The sequence below is a fragment of the Oryctolagus cuniculus genome, chromosome 13 (assembly GCF_051225735.1).
Source record: "Oryctolagus cuniculus isolate XC-2025 breed Fujian yellow rabbit chromosome 13, ASM5122573v1, whole genome shotgun sequence".
NCBI classification, from domain to species: Eukaryota; Metazoa; Chordata; class Mammalia; order Lagomorpha; family Leporidae; genus Oryctolagus; species Oryctolagus cuniculus.
Genome location: NC_142879.1, coordinates 39,546,481 through 39,553,482, shown reverse-complemented (window position 1 = coordinate 39,553,482; position 7,002 = coordinate 39,546,481).

Genomic DNA, 7,002 nt, shown 5'->3' with positions numbered 1-7,002 from the left:
ATCAGATAATTAATTATTCCCAAGGTACCTCTGAAAAAATGTAGTTGCAGTAGTGCAATACATTCTATCCTAAAGATGCACAATTCGACTTGTATTGCTCACCATTAAATTCATTTAAACAATGGGAAAATTGAGCCACCTGAAGTTAGCATTACAGCCAACAGCACATCCAGTCTAGAAAGACGGCTGATTAGCTGGGCATCTGAGGATGCTGTCCGGCAGACGGTGCTATGTGGCCAGGCTGATCGGTGTTTATGGAAATTAAGAGCTAACTGCTGCCACCTCCCGCTCAGGGTGTCAGGTAGGGAAGGGACAGGAAGGTATGTGTATGCTTGTGGCAACTAAACGGTGCGTGGGGGTGGGGAGCGTTCCTCTGTTGTTCAAACAGGGCAGCCATGTTTGGTGTTCTCTCCAGTAAACTGCACTAGTCCTGTTCTATCCATGTTCCCTAAAAGCATGACTCTAGTTACACATTTGCTTTTTGAAGACTGGCTCAGCCAAGGGAGAGGGACACTGTGAGAGCGTCCTGAGGCGATGTGCAATAATAGTTCACTGCGAGGAAACGAGAGCACCAGACAGGCGATGTTTGTGTGGCAACATGACAGGGGCTCGGTGGAGCCAAATGTCATGCTGCTCTGCAGGAACAGGAAGCAGAGCGGTGTCCTGGCAAGTCCCAGAAATGACAGCGAGGCTACGAAACTAGTGTATCCATAGGCCCCATGCACGTGGGACGTGCCAGTCGCACGCTCAGAGAAGGGGAGAGGTGGGAGCGAACACTGTCTTTGTGACAGGGCTGACTCCTGTGCCAAAATCACAGAACTGCCATAAACTCCCAAACTGGCAGTCGACTTAGGGATGGCTCCAGCCCCAGGAACAATGAGGTCAGCTCCTCGCATGGAAAAACAGCTTCTGGGTAAGAGATGGTGCGTGGGGTGGGAGGTGGAGCCTGAAGCAAGCCCTAAGATGTCTGGCTGCCAGGGAAGGCACAACTCCACCCTCCTGCCTTTATTGGGTGGAAGAAAACAGGACATGTTAAGGGTGAGGTGGAGCCGAGAGGTAGACAAGGCTTGTATTTAACGCCGATGCTGGAAAGGCAAGGAGGGAGCAGAGGAGAGACTAAGGTACAGAGCAGAAGCAGCTGCACCCCGTCGGTGCTGAATATAGAAGCCTACCTCTGCGTAGTCTCAGCGCGAAATGAGCTTCCTTCAGGGTGCACTCCATCAATCAATTCCATCACTCCTAATTGCCCTAGCTAGCGCCTTGTTTGCGTTATCACAACACGGGTTTACAAAGCCTCATCGATTCTTCTTCTTAGCATCACTATCACACAGTATTGTTTCATTTAAAATGTTAATTTCTGTCATGCTATTGACTGTACTAGAACTATAAAGCAAAACTAACACCATGCCTGTCTTCCAGAAATTCAGTATCTCAGCACTGGAATTTTTTCAACATTGAATTTGATTTTTCTCTAGTCAATAAAAATCCACTCTCCTGTAAGAGTTCTGCGAGCCAAGCCTTTCAAAAGATGATTTTTCTTGCTAGAAAGTGATGGTGTTTGACTTTAGTGTATGTCTACTGCATTAGGGTTTTCCAGAGAACCAATTGGATGGATGGACAAAAGGACAGACGGACAGGTAGGTTGGTAGGTAGGTAGATAATAGGATATTGGCTCGTGTGATTATGGAGGCTGACAAGTCCCGAGATCAAGCTTTGTAGGGTGAATCAGTGAGTTGGAGACCCAGGAGAGCCAATGGTATAGTTTTCATGAGAAGGCTGGCAGGGTGGAAACTGAATAAAGTGTTGGTGTTTCAGTTCTAAGTCTTCAAGTTCAAAGTTAGGGAACAGCTGATGTCTCAATTCAAAAGCAGTCAGGCAGGAGGAATTGTCCTTAATGGAAAAGAGTTCGTTCAGGCTTTTTGTCACCTGATTGGATGAGGCCCACAATGAGACAACATTGTGCTTACCTCAGTCCACTGATTTAAATGTTAATCTCATCCAAAAACACCCCCACAGGAACACCCCGAGTAATGTTTGACCAAATATCAGGTACTCCACAGCCCAGTCCAGTGACAGATAAAATTAACCATCATATCCACGAACTGGATCTTTGATAAAGAAATAACCTTCACTATTTTGTTTACATTTAGCTGTGGGGACCAAAGAGGAAGTGATATTTAGGGGGAAGTTAGATATTTTTTACTCATAGGTTTTGCCATGTGAGCTCAGGAAACTCTGATGGCTCTACACTTCTGCTTCTGAATGGTTGAAGAACTACAACCACAATCATTACTAGAACGAACTTTTCCACCACTGGGTGTGGTCAAAGTTTATCTTTGAGATTTTCAAGATGAAAGGTGTTTGGCCTTATCAACTAAAGGTTAGGGTTGCTCACTGGGCAACCGGATTAGGATTCAGCTTCGAATCAATAAACACCATTTCTTTTCTTTTTTTTCTTTTAAGATTTATTTATTTATTTGAAAGTCAGAGTTACACAGAGAGAAGGAAAGGCAGAGGAGAGAGAGGTATTCCATCTGCTGGTGTACTCCCCAGTTGGCCACAAAAACAGGAGCTGCACCGATCCGAAGCCAGGAGCCAGGACCTTCTTCCAGGTCTCCCACGTGGGTGCAGGGGCCCAAGGGCTTGGGATATCTTCTATCCCAGGTCATAGCAGAGAGCTGGATTGAAAGTGGAGAATCCAGGTCTAGAACCAGTGCCCATAGAGGATGCGGGCACTGCAGGTGGCGACTTTACCACTATGCCACAGCGCTGGCCCCTACGTTTATTTTCATAACTCACCTATGTCGCTCCCCCTCTTCGTGGAGGAACGACACAGGACCCTGCGCTGTTCTTTCGTCTGCTCGGCCCTCCCCGGGTTTGCTGCTGGTTCTTCCCGGGTTGGCTACTATCCCTTCCACCTCCGTGGAAGGGCAGTTCCCCCTGGCCGCATTCCCCACTTCCGCAGGGGAGCGGCACACCGCCGGCCGGCTTTCTCGGGGGCTGCACGGGTTCCCTTAGATGTTCCCCATAGATGTTCCCGGTGCATGCCATCTCTCTCCTCCTTTATAGTCCTCCTCCGCCAATCCTAACTCGGCTGCCCACACGCCGAGTACGCTGCTCTCCAATCAGGAGCAAGTCCTACAGTTAATTGGTTGAACTGGAGGCAGCTGTGCGGAAGCTGTTTACTTCTCTCCCAGCGCCATATTGTGGGAGAGCAGATGCATAGAATAAGTCTTAATTCCAGTAACTTAGTCCAGTCCGGATTGCTCCCCACAGATCCCCCTTTCTTTTTATTTTTTGGCGTTGATACGCGCCTGTCTTCGGTGTCCCGCGGCACACACTCTGCTCTACTTGCTAGAGTTGCCACAGGCTCTTACAAGTCCTATCAATCAGGCAAACCGAATCCGGGTCCTCTCTTCGCCATGTTGTGAGGAGGTTTTTAGGCGCTGATGCGTGCCTGTGTTCGGTGCCCTGCAGCGCATGCTCTGTTCTGCCCGCAGGGGCTTACAAAACCTATCAGGCAAACCGAATCCAAGCCTTCTCATTGCCTTTTTGTGGGGAGGCCTTACTGATGTTAATTCGTGCCTGTCTTCGGTGACCTGCGGCGCATAAGCTGCTAGCTGCCCACAGGTGCTCATCGCCTCACTTAATTGGGCAGACCGAATCCAAGCTTTCTCATTGGCATGTTGAGGGGAGGCCTTATTTTTCTCTATTTCTCTATCTCCGGGCATTTCTATTTCTCCCATTTTACTTCTGTCTGCCAACATTCCTATTTCTCTTTTACTTCTAAACTTCTGTTTCTCTTATCCCCGCAGCTTTCCGGCACCTCGCCCCGCCGGCGGGTTCCCGGCTCTGCGCCGCTTCAGCCCGCGCGCCTCTCTCATCTGCGCAGCTTCCCGGCTTTGCGCGGCTCGGCTTTGCGCGCTCCGCGGTCTCCACGCTTAACCCTTTCGCGTCTGAACCACGGCCTACGCCAGCGTTCCCTATCTATTCACGCCCCGTGCTCTCTCTGCACGCGGCGGCTTCCGCGAGTAACACAGCGTAGCTTGCGTCTCCACCACTAGCATTCAATCCAAGTTCCCCGGGCTAGCCTGGCGAATTCAACCCAGCGTACGTCTCCGCCCCACGGTTTGGCTTCCCGTCCTTTGCTCCCCGGGCTAATCAGACGGATCCCAACCTGGCTCACGTTTCAGCTTCTGGTTTCAACTTTTCGCCCCCTATTCCCGGGCTAACTTGAGAACCCCAAAGTGGCTTCCGTTTCCGCCTCGGCCTGCCCCCCGCGGCTTCAATTTCCCTAACATTTTTCTCTACCCGGTATGTTTCCCTAAGTTTTCTTCCAACAATATTCCTCCCTCATTTCTCCTGGCCTCTCCCCACAGTCCGCGTCCGAGTCTGTTTGTTCTAGCTTTCACTTTCGCTTTCGACCTTAGAGATTTCTCCCAGCTTCCCCCCGTAGTCCGTATCTGAGTCTATGCCTAGGCTTTCAATAGCTTCTTCCGGCTCCTTTTTCGTCCGGCTTTTCCCTAGGCTATTTCGAGTCTATGCCTAGGCTTTCAATAGCTTCTTCCGGCTCCTTTTTCGTCCGGCTTTTCCCTAGGCTGTTTGCTAGTTTCTCTCTCCGATATTTTCCCAGTTCTTCCCGTTTCTTCCCTCTTAAGTTTGCTATCCGTCCTAGGTTTCCTATCCGAGCTAGGTTTCCTATCCGAGTCACGGCACCATTATGTCGCTCCCCCTCTTCGTGGAGGAACGACACAGGACCCTGCGCTGTTCTTTCGTCTGCTCGGCCCTCCCCGGGTTTGCTGCTGGTTCTTCCCGGGTTGGCTACTATCCCTTCCACCTCCGTGGAAGGGCAGTTCCCCCTGGCCGCATTCCCCACTTCCGCAGGGGAGCGGCACACCGCCGGCCGGCTTTCTCGGGGGCTGCACGGGTTCCCTTAGATGTTCCCCATAGATGTTCCCGGTGCATGCCATCTCTCTCCTCCTTTATAGTCCTCTCCACCAATCCCAACTCGGCTGCCCACACGCCGAGCACGCCGCTCTCCTCCAATCAGGAGCAGCTCCTGCAGCTTGTCAAGTTGGTGAGAGGCAGCTGGGTAGAAGCTGTTTACTTCTCTCCCAGCGCCATATTGTGGGAGAGCAGATGCATAGAATAAGTCTTAATTCCAGTAACTTAGTCCAGTCCGGATTGCTCCCCACAACCTATCTGGAACACATTTTTAAAAAATAAAAAGTAAGAAAAAAAAAAAAAAAAAAGGCTGGCGCCGCAGCTCAGTAAGCTACTCCTCCGCCTGCAGCGCCGGCACACCGGGTTCCAGTCCCAGTTGGGGTGCCAGATTCTGTCCCGGTTGCTCCTCTTCCAGGCCAGCTCTCTGCTGTGGCCCGGGAGTGCAGAGGAGGATGGCCCAAGTCCTTGGGCCCTGCACCTGCATGGGAGACCAGGAGAAGCACCTGGCTCCTGGCTTCGGATCAGCGCAGTACGCCGGCTGCAGCACACTGGCCGCAGTGGCCATTGGGGGGTGAACCAAGGGCAAAGGAAGACCTTTCTCTCTGTCTCTCTCTCACTGTCCTCTCTGCCTGTCAAAAGAAAGAAAGAAAGAAAGAAAGAAAGAAAGAAAGAAAGAAAGGAAGGAAGGAAGGAAGGAAGGAAGGAAGGAAGGAAGAAAGAGGCCAAAAGACTAAACAGCTAGCTATGCAGTTTTCTCATAGAACCCTCGGCTCAGCATAATGCACATTTTAGAAAAAGTCTGCTGAGGGGCTGGTGCTGTGGCATAGTGGGTAAAGCTGCCGCCTGTCCCAGTACTCAAAAAACTCAGCTATTCACAACAGCATGCTTCCTGAAAGTTCCAGAGGGTGAAGGGCGCCTCCAGATAACTCTTGCATTCTAATGTATTTCAAATAGAAGACAAGGGCTGGCGCTATGGCATAGCGGGTTAAGCCACCACCTGCAATGCTGACTTCCCATGCAGGTGATGGTTCAAGACCTGGCTACTCCTCTTTCAATATAGCTCCCTGCTAATGCACCTGGGAAAGCAGTGGAAGATAGCCCACGTGCTTGGGCCCTTGCACACACGTGGGAGACCCGGAAGAAGCTTCTGGCTCCTGGCTTCCGCCTAGCCCAGCCCCAGCCATTGCCTCCATTTGAGGAGTGAGCCAGTGGATGGAACACTTCTGTCTCTCTCTGTCCCTCTCTGTAACTCTGCCTTTCAAATAAGAATAATAATATTTTTAAAAATTAAAGAATTTAAAAAATGAATAGAAGGTAAAACAAACTGTCTTATGTGTGAATAAATAATTCCTTGTTGCTATAATATAGCATTGGTTTCAGTACATAAATTCTCTTTTAATTATTTGGAGCCTTGGAAGGCAATCTGTGCTGCTCTAGATAGGAAGATAATGATAGGGGCCGGCGCTGTGGTGTAGCAGGTAAAGCTGACGCCTGCAGTGCGGGCATCTCATGTGGGTGCCAGTTCGAGTCCCAGCTGTTCCACTTCCAATCCAGCTCTCTGCTTTGGTCTGGGAAAGCAGTAGAAGATGGCCCAAGTCCTTGGGCCCCTGCACCCGCGTGGGAGACCTGGAAGAAGCTCCTGGCTCCTGGCTTCGGATCGGTGCAGCTCTGGCCGTTGCAACCAATTGGGGAGTGAACCAGTGTATGGAAGACCTCTCTCTCCCTACCTTTCCTTCTCTCTCTGCGTAACTCTGACTTTCAGATAAATAAATAATTTTAAAAAAAGAAAATAAGGATAGAAATGATGGAAAAATTCTCTGACCTTCCACACGTGAGTAGAGGGCTTTCTCGTGAATATTTACTGAAAGTCTGTAATTGGTGTACCTGGGCTGTATAAAGGATTCATGAAGAATATGAAATGCACATTTATCCTGCTCACTGTAGAAGCCCTCTGTACAGTGGGGGAAGGAAAGGAATTCTGCATGCCGTCTACTGCTATTAGGAGATGAAACAAACTCACAGACAGCCTACAGGTGATACTAGATCTAAATTAGAGGG